Source organism: Cygnus atratus, chromosome 24 (assembly GCF_013377495.2).
Source record: "Cygnus atratus isolate AKBS03 ecotype Queensland, Australia chromosome 24, CAtr_DNAZoo_HiC_assembly, whole genome shotgun sequence".
Lineage (NCBI taxonomy): Eukaryota > Metazoa > Chordata > Aves > Anseriformes > Anatidae > Cygnus > Cygnus atratus.
The window spans coordinates 3,206,000-3,220,227 of NC_066385.1; positions in this window are offsets into that span (position 1 = coordinate 3,206,000).

Genomic DNA, 14,228 nt, shown 5'->3' on the forward strand with positions numbered 1-14,228 from the left:
CACCGGTTAAACCATCCCCAAAGTTAACACCGGGGCAGCTCCCAGTCCCAGCTCATCGCTTCTGAGCACAGCAGAGTCTGCAGAGCTCCACAACCAGCACAGAAACGAGCAAGCTGCCGGGGCGGTGGGGGGGCACCAGCCCCCATCACCCTGCAGGGCTAAAGGGATCCAGCAGCCGCCACCCCACAAACCGAGACCACCCCACACGGCTGGGTTCACGCCTCACCCCTCTCCCCGCTCATTTCGGAGGAGATAAAGCCCACGAAATCCTGGTCACGCAGAGAGATTTGGGGACAAGCTTTCCCTGCCCCGCCAGGATTATTTTCAGTGCACAACAAAAACACGGCGAAGACAAGAGCAGAGACTCTCCGGCGAGAAGCAGGCGGCTCTCCCCTGTCGCAAGGGGGTGTCCGATTGCCCCCAGCCACCCCCGTGTCCCGCAGCGCACAAGGGGCTCTTTGTGCCTGTGCAGCCCCGGTGGCACCTGTCCCCCTGCGCCCCAGCTGTGTCCCCGCTTCCCCTCGGGTCCCCAAGCCTGCTCCCGGCAGCAAAGGGCTTTGGCAGCCCCTGGCTCCACGTGCCTCAGTCCCGGCTGGCTCCTGCACGGCTTAGCGGGGCCAGGGGCCGGCACATTTGCTCTGTGCACACACACACGCAGGCGTGCACGCCCCGCTGCCTTGCACGCTGTTTTTTTGCAGGGGGTGCAGCTCAGGCAGCAAAAAGAGGCTGAGCACGGTCTGGGGAAGGGGTATTTAACACCATCAGCTGGGGCTGAGAGCACTGCAGCTGGGCATAGGAAGCCCAGGGGCAGGTATTGCACCTAGACACCCAAATCACAGCCCAGGAGCCTCCAGAGAGGCAAACATTGCCCTGCCGCTGCCCACGCAGGTACGGCTGGGTCCCCCAGAGGCCACCCTCACGCTAACCCTCCAGCTCCTGGCATCCCTTCCCCAGAGCCCACATCACGGTGAGAAAACTGAGCAGGAAAGCTCCCAAGCCTCAGCCACTGGGGAATTCACCTGCCGAGCCCGTGGGGATGGGGATGTCCATGTCCATGTCCGTGTCCGTGTCTGTGTCCGTGTCCGTGGCAGCTCTGCCAGCAAATCCCCCCACGCTGAGCAGCCCCAGAGGCAGCTCCTGTGCAGCCCCTGCCCCAGGGGACTTGCTTTCCGGCTGGGCGTGCAAGGTAGAACAATAGGGCCGAGCCCTCTATTGTTCCAGACAAAAGATAAGCCGGGCTCTGGCATTCCCCGACGGGCGGGCAGGCGGCTGCCGCCCTGGGCCGGGGCAGGGCCTCGCTAAATTCCCCAGCCCTGGCTCCAGCAGCTCCTGGCAGGTGGAGAGGGGCTGCAGGAGGTGGCTCCCCCCTTGTACAGCTCACACACACGTGCACACGCGTGCACACCCGCTCCATCCCCGCAGCCACGCTCGCCCTGCCCTGCAGGATTTGTCCCAGCCCTGCCCCATCCCCAGTTTCTGCAGCAGTGGCCTCAGGACGCTGGGGACCAGCTGTGCGCCCAGCGCCTTCCCAGCTTGTTTTTCAGCCCTTGGTCCTGTCCTGTCCTGTCCTGTCCTGTCCTCTCTTCTCTCCTTTCCTCTTCTCTCTGCACTTTTTCTCCTCTCGGGCGCATGCAGCCCAGCACCACTTGCCATTAAGGACCAGTGCCACCACCCCTTCTGCTCTCATGCTCACCCCGCATGGGACAGTGGGGACAAAACCCCCTGCCAGCTATGGGACAACGGCAGGAGGGACAGGGGGTGCCCAGGACCGGGGACATGTCTCTAGCACAGCAGGGGCTGAGCGTGGAGCACAGCAGCTGCCCGGGCTCCGCATGCCCACTGCAACCCAACGCGCCGCCACCACCTACCTCTGCTTTTTCTGCTTTTTCTCTGAACGAGGCTGTAAAACGGAGCCGTCCCGCGCCACCAGCACCCACCCAGGAGAAAAGAGGAAGACTACGAGGGTCCAAGGGCCACATGCTGCAAACCTGCACCCCCTGGGGCACCCAGGCAGGAGCGGCACGAGGTGACAGCCCCGTGGGTGACGACCGCTCGGTGTGGCAGCGGGACAAGCCTCCTCTCCGCCCGTCCCCAGTGCCACCACGGCTCTGCTCTGCACCAGCAGCTCCCCGGCCAGGCTCTGCTGTGTCCCAGCGCCAGCCCCATCGGTCGGACAGGCTGGCTGCTGTCACCCAGGGCTACCCGCTGGCCCTCACCCCCAGGACGCCACCGGGGCCACGCCGTGGGGAAGGCGGCAGCCCCAGCACCGCGGCGCCGGAGAGGCTGCCAATGCCTCCAGGTACTTCTCCCGACCTGTTCCTATTTCTTTCCAGACTCCCAGACCACAATAACCCCATTTCGCAAGGGCAAAGAGGATCAAATGCCCCCCTCTGGGCTCCCTGCTACCCCACGTTCTTTTAATTCTCCTTGTCGTATTTAATTTACAGCCTTACCCTCTCCTCCCAGCAGACGATGAACTGCCATCAGCCGCCTTCGCCAGCCAGAATTTAAAAAAATAATGACTCAGGCCAGCAAATTTTGGCCGGGGCCAGTGAGCGCGCACAGGGCTGCCCTAATGATGAGCCCCCTTATCTCGTTCCTCTCTGATAAGGCAGCCGGGGGCAGGCACAGGGGGAGGCTGCCCGGCCTCTGCAGCCACCAGGCTGCATCTTTTATAACGGCCACATGCCTCGAGCGGGCCTGGCTGGTAATGGAGCATTAAATTATGGCGAGGCAGAATTTCAAACATTTCGGAGCCATCTCCCGATCGGCCTTCTTCAGAGGAAGGGCTGCAAAGCGGGACAAGGCGGCGGGGAGGGCAGCCTCCCTCTAGAGTAACGCCCGCAGAAGCGGCTTTCTCCCTCAAAACCAACACATTTTTAGCTAAAAGCAGCTGCAAACCTCTTCTGGGTCCAAGGTGCTGGTGTGGTGCTTGGAGGCGAAGGGGACACGGCAGTTTTGGCAGTGTCCCCGTGCCCTGCTCCCCTCCAAGCACATGCTTCGGCCGACTCTCACAAATGCTTTGTGGAAGCCGGGTCAAGCCGCTGCATGCCCTGCTCGTTTTTGTTTTTTTTTACTGCCCTGTCCAAGCAGCTGGGGCATCTCTTACGCCGGCCAGAGGTGCCCCCTGCACCTCCTCAGCCTCTCCTCTCCCCCACCTGGTGCCAAACTGGTGGGACTGGGCAGACCAAGGGCCCTTGTTTCGGGGCTGGAGCGCTTCCAGCTTGGGACATATGGTCCTGGAGCAGGTGGGGACGGCGCGGCGGAGTGGGAGGGAGGCAGGGAGGGCTTCCAAGCCACGGAAAACATTCCAAAAGTCAATGCCTTTGGCCCCGCCAACTTTTCTCCTGCTGGAAGCAGCAGCGCTGGATGAACCCACGCGTTTCTCGCACCAAGGAGCTCTGGGGGCATGGGGCACGGCCGGGCCAGCAGCACCGCCACACTGCCAGAGGGTGCAGATTTGGCTCCTGAAGGTATTCTCTAAAAGGCGCAGGACGGGGTGAAGGCACCGAGATATTCTCCAGCAGGACTGTCACAAGCTGCCCTAATTTATTTCCCTTTCGTCTGGTTTTTACTGGGCTAAAACCGGGTGGAAACTGGTGATGCATCATGTAAAACTTTTAAAGCATACCAAGTCTTCCTCCCCGCAGCACAATGAAACCAAAAACTCCAAAGTTGGTGAAAAATAAACAAGCAGAGCTCGGGACAGCCCGGCGCTGCCTGGTCAGGGCTCCATGGACCCCCAGGCGGGGACCGCCCGACCCCTGGGGCCACCGCGGCTCTGGCGAGCACGAGTCCCCCGCCAGCCCCTTGGCCAAACCCAGCTGCTGTCAGACACCCAAAACCAGGCAGCTTCGACCCGTGGGTTTTTTCTAGCAGAGGGAAAACGAAACAAACATCTTTCATCAATAGTTCGCAGCTTGTAGCGCTGCTACGCTCAGCAGCACGGCCGCACCGGAGGAGAACAAAAGAGGCCAGCAGGCTTCCTCCACGGCGTTGTCCAGAGCTGTAGGGAGCAAGTGCCCTGCCCGTGAGTGGATTTTTGTTTTTATTTTTTTTTTCCAATTATCACTATTTTTTTTAAAGGAAAAATAAACACTATGCGTTTTATTAGCCCAACTGAGAACTTTCAGGGTGTAAAAGCAGAGCAGAGCCGTACTGACAGCGCGTCCGCACAACCAGGCCGCCGCTGCCTGCTGAAGGTTGTCCCTCCGGTGATAAAAGCCTTTCTGCTTGCTGCACTCACCCGCGCACACACAAAGCCGGACCGACACAAAACCGTGCTGTGTTTACAATGGGATGGAGCTGGAGCAAGCAGGAGCACGGCTTCGCAGTGGCCACACAAAGCCAGGCTCACGCGGGACAGCAGGCGGCTGCGGGCCACCGGTCCCCAAGCCCCCAGGTCCCCAAGCTCCCAGGTCCCCAAGCCCCCACCCATGTCCCCAAGCCCCCAGATCCCCAAGCCCCCAGGTCCCCAAGCAGCCAGGTTCCCGTGGACTGCAGGGACGGAGCCCCGAGGGTGGCCAAGTGAAGCCAGAACAGCACCAAAACCCTTCCAAGATTGCTCGGTTAAGTCGCAAGCCAGAGAACGGGAGGGATGGTGGGGCCAGCTCGGGTGACCCAGCACCCACGGCACAGCGAAGGTCCCATGCCCTGCACCCTGCAGACCACCCTCACCGTGGGGATGCTCTGAGCCACCCCACAAGCTCGCCAGCAAACTTCAAACCCCGCAGCCCCGAGGATGCTTCGTCCACGGGACGCAGCCCGGCCCCGTATCCGTGCCGTCATCAGCCCACCTGCAGCCGTGGGGGCTCCAAGCCCCCCATCACCCCAACGCACTCACCTTAGGGGTGCAAAATGTGCCCTGCAGCGCACTCCCAGCTCCCAGAGCCTCCCATCCCCAACCTCTTTGCAGCGTCGGTGGCGGTGCCTGGCCCCAGCGAGGCTCAGTTCCAGGAAGGCGAAGGGCAGCAAGAGCTGCAGGCTCGGGTGTGCGCCCCAGGAGCCCCCCAGCAAGTAATGAATACAAAAATAAACCCACTGAAAGGCTAGATTTACTGTGCTGCTGCGGCTGTGTGCCTCACACGGAGAGCAGAGCCCTTCCTCTGCATCCCATGGACGGATTAAATCCCCTCCAGCAAATAACAAGTTTACAATCTGCCCCATCCTCGCTCCGACCGGCACAGCTCCCCGGGCACCACCGTTCAAATGGACATTTTGGCAGGGAGACAAAAAGCCCAGCTATTTGCCCCAGGACATCTTGCCTCCCCCAGCCCCTGGCCGGAACGAAACTTCGCTCCCAGGGCTGTCCAGAGGGAGATTTGGGTGCTCCAATTTGGGAAGGGTAAAAAAAAAAAAAAAAAAAAAAAACAAGCACAGAGAAGGCACGCCAGAGGTGAGAGGAATGACAGCGCTTTGCTTCGGAGAGGAAAACCGTGCCCAGCAGTCCCAACCCGAAGCACCTTCCTCCAGAAAATACATTTAGCAGGGGCTAATAAATTTGTAAAAGTTTCTAATCTCCGCTCCTACCTATTTTGCTGCTCGGCAGGGACTTCTCCTGCTGCACATGAGGCCAAAAGTGATGCCAGGGGGGAGCCGCGGCTCAAGCCCTGCGCCCCAGCGCCCGCTCCTGCAGCCGGAGGGCTGAGCAGGAGGGCAGCAAACAAGCACCGAAGAAGGGAGATGCTGCTGCAAACGTGTTGCTCGCAGACGATTTCAAAAACTGTCTTTAGCCTGCCCACGTTTGTCAAAGGACAGCAGCTATTTTTAACACAAAGCCTCTGAAATCGCAGGCTTTCAAAAAATAAAAATAAAAAAAAATATACTGTATCAGTGTCAACAGAATGGATTCTGCACAAAATTAAATTGAACTAAAAGGAAATTGCATGAATTACAAACGCGAGTTATTGGCTCAATAGAAGAGTAACTGAGTGATATTATCTGGTCTGTGCTATGGAGAAAATCACATTAGCTGAGCTAATGGTCCTTTTTCACTCCTAAAATCTATTACTCCAGATTTGCTTTGGAAGTCAAGTGTTTTCCATGCTGAAGGTACCTTACAAGATGTAACTGAGACTTGAACAATATGCAGCCACGGTCTGTAATTTTTCCTGGGTAGCATCCCTCTCTGGCAAAGAAACCCTGCATAAAATACTGGAAATCATTAGGCTGAGGTGGAAAGAAGCAAAGCTTTGCATTTATTTGCGCATTTCGTATGAAAACCACTCATTTACAGCTCCCTGGGGGATGCGCCTCTCTGTTTGTCTCTTCCACCGCTAACTTTGTCCGAGTTTAACTCCCCAGACCCCACGCAGGGGCCGTGTCCTTTTGCAGGTGCTACCCAAGCCGAGGGGTTACCCCAGATTGGGGTGAAATCCCCCCAAAACCCCCGCAGCCCTTTCACAGCCCTCTCCACCATCCCAGCAGCTGCAGGACCCCCCAGCCCACAGCAGCTCCGCTCCCTCAGCCCCCAGCGACCCAAATCTCCCCAGAACAGCCCCAAAAGGCTGCTCCGGTGCACGGGCAGGACCTGACACGGCTGCTGGGGAGGACACAATTTCAGCGCCGAGGTTCAGCCTCTGTGGGGTCCCAGCCAGCGGCACGCAGCGGCGCTCACCCCGCTCCCCAGCCCTCCTTCTGCCTGCGCGCCGGGGCGCTGCTGCTGCTGCTGCTGCTGCGGTTTGTTGAAGCACTTTGTCGGACCGACAGCCACCCGTGTGCGGTACCCCCGGCAAGTTTTCCTGCCCGGACTCCCAACACTTCCCCGACGGTGCCACGGGGACGCAGGGGAGGCCGGAGCGATGCTGCCTCACGGCCAAAATCCCCGCTCCCCTCCGGCACAGCAGCAGCATCGCGTCCATCCCGTGCGGAACAAGGGGTGGGGGGACCCGGATCCTGCACCCTCTGGCGCTGCCAACTCACCGACACCCTCTGAGCAGCCCCAAACCCCGCGGGACCTCGCGGGCACGGTGCTGGGCCCTGCCTGCAGCTGGGTGCGCGGTGCCCGGCTGCGTGGTGTGTGCCGGCGTGCGGTGCCCGTCTGTCCAGGTGTCCGTCTGTCCGTGCCCAGCTGGGCGGTGACCCCTCCCCAAGCCCAGTGCCGTGTCTGGGGGGGGGGGGGGGGGGGCTGCCAGCCCGCACCCCCCCCCCCAAAGCAGGAGGCAGCGGGGATGGGAGCTGTGCACCCAGTGCCATGGGGACATGGGGACAGGTCCCACCGGGGAACCGCAGGAGAAACCTTCCCAGCGGGGTGGGACTGGGGGGGGTCCTGGGGAGGGGGCTTCAGACGGGTGACACTGAGCGTGGGGGGGATGTCCATGAGTTAACCCCTTGCCTGCCAGCCCTGTGTCCGGGGGAAAAGGGGGTTCCGTGGTTTAACCCCTTCCCCACCGTGCTCCCCCTCGCCCCCGCACGGCTCTGCGAGGAGAGTTTGCAGCCCCCGAACTTCGCAGGGGGGAGGGGGCCGTGCGGGGAAGGACCCGGAGCCCCCTTTTCCCTTTTTCCCTTCTGTTTAAAAAAAAGGGGGGAGTTGTGGCGGGGGGGCGGGGGGGTCCTGCCAGGCGGTCCCCCCCAACCCAACCCAACCGGGGCTGGGGACCACGACCCGGGACGAGGCTCAGCGCCCCGGGGCCGTGCTCGTGTCCCCCGTCCCCCCCCCCCGGGGCTGTGCCCGCTGTCCCTGCCCCTGCCCCGGCCGCACTCACGGCTCCGCCGCGCTGCAGCGCTGCGCCCGGGTCCCCGCCGCTGCCGGTGCCGGTGCCGGTTTTGGTGCTGGTGCTGGTGCTGGCTCCGGTGCTGGCGCTGGCTCCGGTGCCGCCGTGCACGGCTCAGCTCCGCTCCATGTCCCCGGCGCCTCCGCTGGGAGCTGCCCCGGCGCCGGGCGGAGAGAGGGAGCGAGGAGGAGGAGGAGGAGGGAAGGAGGAGGAGGAGGGGAGGAGGAGGAGGAGGAGGAGGAGGAGGAGGAGGAGGAAGAGGAGGAGGGCCAGCAGCCCAGCCAGCCAGCAGCCGGCTCCGGGGCGGCCCCTCTGCCCCGTCCCCTCCCCTTGGGACCCCCTGGCCCGTGGGGGGACCCACGCGTGACACCGCCGGCAGCCCCAGCCTGGAGTCCTGGGGAAGGGGGGGAGAGGGGTGGGGGGCAGAGACCCCCCCAAAGAACTGCGGGGTGCCTCGGCAGACCCCCTGTACCCCACGTCCCACCCCCACAGGAGCTCCCACGGCACCCACGCACGGCGACAGAGGCTGGACAACGCGGGGGCTCCGTTTGTCCCCCAGTGACCCCCTTCTCAGTGGGGACACCCCCTTCCCGGTGGGCTGCAGCAGCCGTGCCCCAGCACCCACAGCTCCCGCTGGGTGCCATCCTGCTCCAAGCAAAGAGGCCCTTTGGGGGCCTGGGGATTTAACTTCCTGAGAGGAAAGGTGCAGAGGGCACAGGCGGCAGGAGGGGAGACCCGAAAGCACGGTGTGTGGAAGGCAGGAGGGGGACGGGGCCCTGCAGGACCTCCTTGGCTGTCCCTGGTCCACCGGGAACGCCACCACCCGCGGTCCCAGAGGAAACCCCGCTCGGAGCAGTGCTCCAGCGGGAGAGCGAGGGGCTTGCTTGGGCAACCGTGTTGACAAACACTCCTGCTTTGCGGACCGAAATCTTTACAATCTTACCGAAATCTTTACAATCTTATGTCAACATCGGAGGAGAACTGTTTACGTTTTGCCAACAGGGAAAATTCCCTTTGACTCGAAGCCGTTTCCTCCCCCCGCACCGTCTTTCTCTTCCATGGGAATTTCTTTTTCTCCAGCATTGTTTGCATCCCGGCCCAGGAGCACAACACAACAGCTCGGGCTCCGGGGACTTCCGCCCGCTCTCCGTGCAGCTGCAGCAGCCCAGCTCTCCCAGCAGCCTCGCGCTAACCACAAAATTGGGTTTTCAGGAGGGGTTTGGGCGCCAAAACCCCATACCCACCCCTCACCCTGGGAAACCGCAGCAGTGACCATCACAAAGAAATGAGCGGAGCCACGGTGCTGAGCCCGCAGCCAGGCAGGCAGAAGGGAGAGCGAGGCAAGAAGTTATCGGGGAGAGTTTCGCCCAGCAGATCTGGAAGCAGAGGCGGGCAGGTGGTCGGCTCTGCAGAGCCCAGCACACACAGGAGCTCTCCGACACGGTCCCATTTCACAGATGGAAAAACTGAGAGCCGTGCAGCAAACCTGCAGCAGGGCAGGATGCAAAAGTGGCTCCCCCCAACTAACTGGGCCCCCCCAGGCCCCTCAGAAGCCCCCTGCCCACCCCGCTGGGAGACCCAGCCCCGGCCACCCTGCAGGGCCCCCACGAGCTGCTCCGGGGGCGGAGGGAGGCGCATCCCCCGAACTGGCCGGGGAAACAATTAACAAAGGGGCCGAGGACCAAAAAACTGAGCCAAAAAAAGGGAGCCGAGGCTTTGTTCAGGTCGCCATGGCAACAGCCAGGCCGGAGCAGCAGCCACGGACTTTCACTTTCCTTTCCTGCCCGCTGGTGGCCGTGGTGGCTCGGTGGCTCCCCTGCCTGGTGCCTGGCCACTGCCACCGGTGCCAACCACGCGGTGCTCCCCTGGGTCTGGCATCACTCCCGGATGGGTGCTGGGAGGTGGGGGCCCAACTGGCTAACCAAGAGGGTCAGCACCTCTGCACACAGGGACCCTGGCTCCGCTCCTGCCCACGTCTCCTTCAAGCCACACCAGCTCCACCTGCATCATCTCCTCTCCAGGAGCATCCCCAGGATGGTGCAGGGCATCCCCAGGACCCACGGAGCATCCCCAGGCCCCACGTGGCATCCCCAGGACCCACGGAGCATCTCCATGACCATTGGTATGAGGTGTCAGGATGGTGCAGGGATGGTCCCCATCCCTTCAGCGGGCTCACGTGGGGTTCACTTGGCTCCTGCTCCACCTCCCCCTACCTGGCAGCACCCTGGCAAGCCACCAGGGCTGCTCCCCAGCAGTTCCTCCCCCAGCTTTCTGCTTTCCTCAGCAGAAGGAAGCTGGGACAATGGGTGGGGGGACCAGGAAAGCTGGCGGGGGCAAAGATCCCGCTGCCGCCGGCGCAGGGGGCACGGAGGGGAAAGGCACGGCCAGCGCTCGCCTTCCTTTTCCCAAGCACCCCCAGCCCTTGCTGCGGCCCGCGGGGCCCCTGGCCGCAGGAGCAATGCCTCCTGCTTTGTGCTGGCTGCGAGTCCCGGCCTCCAGATCGCAGGATGCTGTTGACTGAGTCATGGAAATGGTTCAGACAATGGCTTGGCCCCTTCAGAACTGGCCGGAGGGGGCAAAGCAGGGAGAACAAATCCGACCTTGCTTCCTGCGCGGAAGCGGGCCCATTGTTTGCAAACGGGCATGTGCTCTGCTCCTCACCAGCCTGGGAAAGCTGCAAAACCATCGTTAAATCGGGGGCAAAGCATCGCCCCCGTGAGCTGCCCTGAGGCTCCCCCGCCCCGCGTTCCTCCTGAGGCAATCTAGGAAAGACGGAGCAAAACGCTGCCACAGCCCTTGGCTAGCTCTGGACCTGGCCACCCCAAAAGTGTCCCTCGCACGCACAGCGAGTGGCCGGCCAGGGGCTGGGAGCACCCCTGCGGGGCCAGCACCGCAGCCCCAGCTGAGCCGTGCCACCAGAGCGGGCTGGGAGCGACCCTCGGGGACGCGCACGCGTTGTGGTCCGGCGTCGTGGGGGTGCGCGCACACACGCAGGCAGACAGACGCACATCTGCAGCCCATTAAAGCCCGAGCTGATATGACAATGCGAACGGAGGAGCTCAAACTCTCTGGAAACTCAGCGGCGGCTCCGGGGCTGTCCTCGCTTCACCCCATTGCTTCTCCATCCCGCTGCCTGGGGGGACGTGGCACACCAAGGGTGCTCCGCATCCAGAGCTGCGACGCAGCCGTCCCTGCCCATTGGCACCCGCTGCCTCCGAGGGACATCTTTGGTCTCCTCCCAGCACTGACAGATCTCGTACCGGGGGAATTCGGCAGCCCTCTGTTCTCTCCTGCTCCCCATCCCCTCTGAAATAGGGGACACCCCCACGTGATGGCCTTGGACCACCTTTGTGCTACCCCCCTGCACCTGCCTCCTGTGCAGAGCTCTTGTTTCCAGCCCATGGACCCTGGTTTTGGGGCTCAGGGTGGGAGCACGGCTGGGCCACGGGGAAAAAAAAATCACTGTGAAAAGAAGCCCAAAGCCCCCCAAGCCTGCAGCTTCTCCCCCTGCTCCAAGCAGGGTGGTGGGAGAGCTCCAGGAATCGCCCTACAAATTATTTCCACCCAAACACCACAATTTTTCCTTGCCATTTCCGAGGTGCTTCCAGCAGCCGGGCGCTCCGTGCTGCCTTCCTGCGCGGCGCTGGCGGTGCCCTGCTGCTGCAGGGAGCCTGGTCCGCCCGCAGCTAACAGCCTCTAATCTGGGCATAATAAATCCAAGATGCTCCAGCATGGCTCTGCGGGGAGAGCAGCCCAGTTCTCCACCAGTGCTCAGAGAGAGCTCAACCCAAAAAAAAAAAAATAATAATAACACAAAGTAAAATCGAGCAAGTTGTGATGCTGCAGGAAAACAGAGCTGGGGGTGGGAAGGGGCTGCAGGCGCAGTTGGACCCCGGCTGGTGCAGAGCAGAAATACCTGGGCAGGACGTTCAGGGACAGCAAGACCCCGAAGGGAAGGCTCCCTCCTGGCAGGCACGCACACGACGCTGCATTTGCCGGCTGTGCTGGTGAAAACACCGGTCTCGCCCTGCCCCGGCCCCCTCCCTTCCCACCGCAGACACAAACCACGTGCGAGTTTTGCCGGCGTTTCCCCAACCAGGTGTGGAGAGGAGCAGCCACCGCCAGCTCATGTGGAAGGTGCCTGGCCAGGGCAGGTGCTGGGGGTAGCACCCCTGCTGGGGACTTTCAGCTCCAAATGGGGGATTCGATGGGGAGAGCAAGCCAAGCGGCGCATCTCCGGAGCTCTCTTCCCAACCTGAATGCCTCTGGTTGTAACCCGGGCGCCCAGAATTGTCCCCCCCCAGAGCACAGCCCAGCAGGCTGGCCACGCGGCTACTGCTAGCCACACACACAGCCCCGGCTGATAGCTCCTCTCCTAAGGGAAAGGCACGGGGTGGGGAGGACGCAGACATCCTGGCAGCCTCGTGCAAGGTCCCCGCTGCCCGCTGGCGCAGCTGGACCCCCGCGGGGGTCTGGGGGAGCAGGCGGCCAAGGCCCGCAGCGTCTGCGGGCGATGCCGTGCCCTGGGGCTGGGGCTGGGGGGCTGCAGGAGGAGAGGAGAGGGGCGCCGACGCCGAGCAGGCTGCACTGTAGAGCAATGGGGGAGCGGGAGCGGGTGCCCGGACCACACAGCGGGCAGGGAGGGGGCCGGGGGGCAGCGTGGCAGCACAGCCACGTCCCCAGGCTCCCTTCGCCACCCGGGAGCGCGGCGCTGGGGGCCGAGCCCATCAGCTCGGGTTCAAAGGCAGAGCCGGGCTCCCGGGGCCGCTGCTCCCAGGCTCCGGCGCCCTCCGCCAGCCCGGCTCCACCGGGGAGAGCGGCACCGCCCGTGCCACCCACCGGCCACCGGCCGGGACCCTCCAGCGCAGCCCGACAGAGGGGCTTTTCTTGTCCCCCTGCCTTTGTTTGCTATTTAGTGCTTTTGTTCTCCCCTCTTTGGTCCTTTGTTCCAGCTTGTCCTTTGTTCCGACGCCTTTGGTTTCTCGTCCCTTTGATGCTTTGTCACTCCCTTCATCTTGGTGCTTTTCTCTCCCCCCGGATTTTTAAGCTGGCGGTTGTTTTCTCTCCCCGCTCTGTGCTTGGCATTTTTATCCTTTCTCCTGCCTCGTCCACTCCTCGGGTCACATGGGCCCGGCCCGGATTGTCTTCAAATCCCCATTTGTCTTGTTTTGGTGCCTGGATTTCCCTGCCTTTATGTCCTTTCTTAAGAGAGTCTCAGAGATTTTTTTTTCCCCTCACCGAGGAAAGTAGGGGGGGATCGGGCTTAATTAATTAGCGAGTGTAATCTTCAGATGCGTGGCACTGCAGGACGTGTGGAGCATTATTACTAATCATTATTATTGTTATTAGGATGTTAAGGGTTAGCGAGGGTTTAAACACCAGCTAATTGCAGCAAAGAGCTCCGGCTTGGAGAAATTGGATCAGGGGACCCAGGCTGCTTTTCACGCGCCGGGCTCGGGAGAAGAGACACTGCAAAGGCAGAGGATGAGCAAAGGAGCAGGGCTGCTGTCCCTGAAGGGCTGCAGGGACCAGGCTGTACCGACCCAGCCCCGAGGGGTGCAGGGCTTTAATTTGGGGGGAGCTGCCACACGCCGGCTCAGCGACTCGAGGCGCTGCTCAAAGCACGTGCGTGAACGCAACCGCAAAATCAGATAGCGGGTGGTCAGGATTAGGGAACCGTTTTCCTTTGAGAGCGAGTTCAGTGTACGACACTTGCTTCGCTTTAATTTAGGGCCCAGAATATTCCCCCCCGTGTATTTTTTCCCGGTGAGGCTGTGGTGCTGGGGCTTGGGCTGGGCAGGAAGCGGCCGGGCGCAATCCTGCTCGCTGCAGCATCTCCGCTCGTGCTCCAAACAAAATCGGGGATCCTTTGTCACCAGCACCAAAATAACACAGCAGCACCCCCCCCCCCCGCCCCGACACGCACCGTCCCCTAAAGGCGCGTTCACAGCATCTGTATCTCGCTGCAGCAACAGCTGTTAAGGGGAGGAAGCAGCCCAAGTTAGCAACAGGATGCACCCTCAGATAACGTGATCGATATCAGAACGCAGCTTTTCAAGTGAATGCTGAGCCCCTCTGCTCAACTGGGTGTCTCGGGAGATCGGCCCCGATACCAGGTTTCTTTGACTCTGCCTTCACAACACCCCGAGTTCTCCCCTTGCAAGCCACTTACAGTAACTCGGTGACGTCCCTGTGGCTTGTGGTGGCGTAGGAGGGACAGGTTTCCGAGCATGGGACCGGAGGGAAAAGGAGAGCCAATGCCATGAGCGTGCTGGGAGCTGGCAGGACATCATGGGTGGCTTTGGGAACATCACACCATGCCCAGACAGGTGGGTCCGGCTGGGTCAGAGACCTGCAGGCTGGTTGCTTTGATTACAGACCCCGCAGCACCAGTAAGGCCGCAGGCAGCACCAGTAAGGCTGCAGGCAGCACCAGGAGACAAACTGGAAGGCCCTGCAGAAGGGTTTTCCAGGCCAGGACCGGCCCAAACATGCACCAGCTCCACCAAAAGCCACA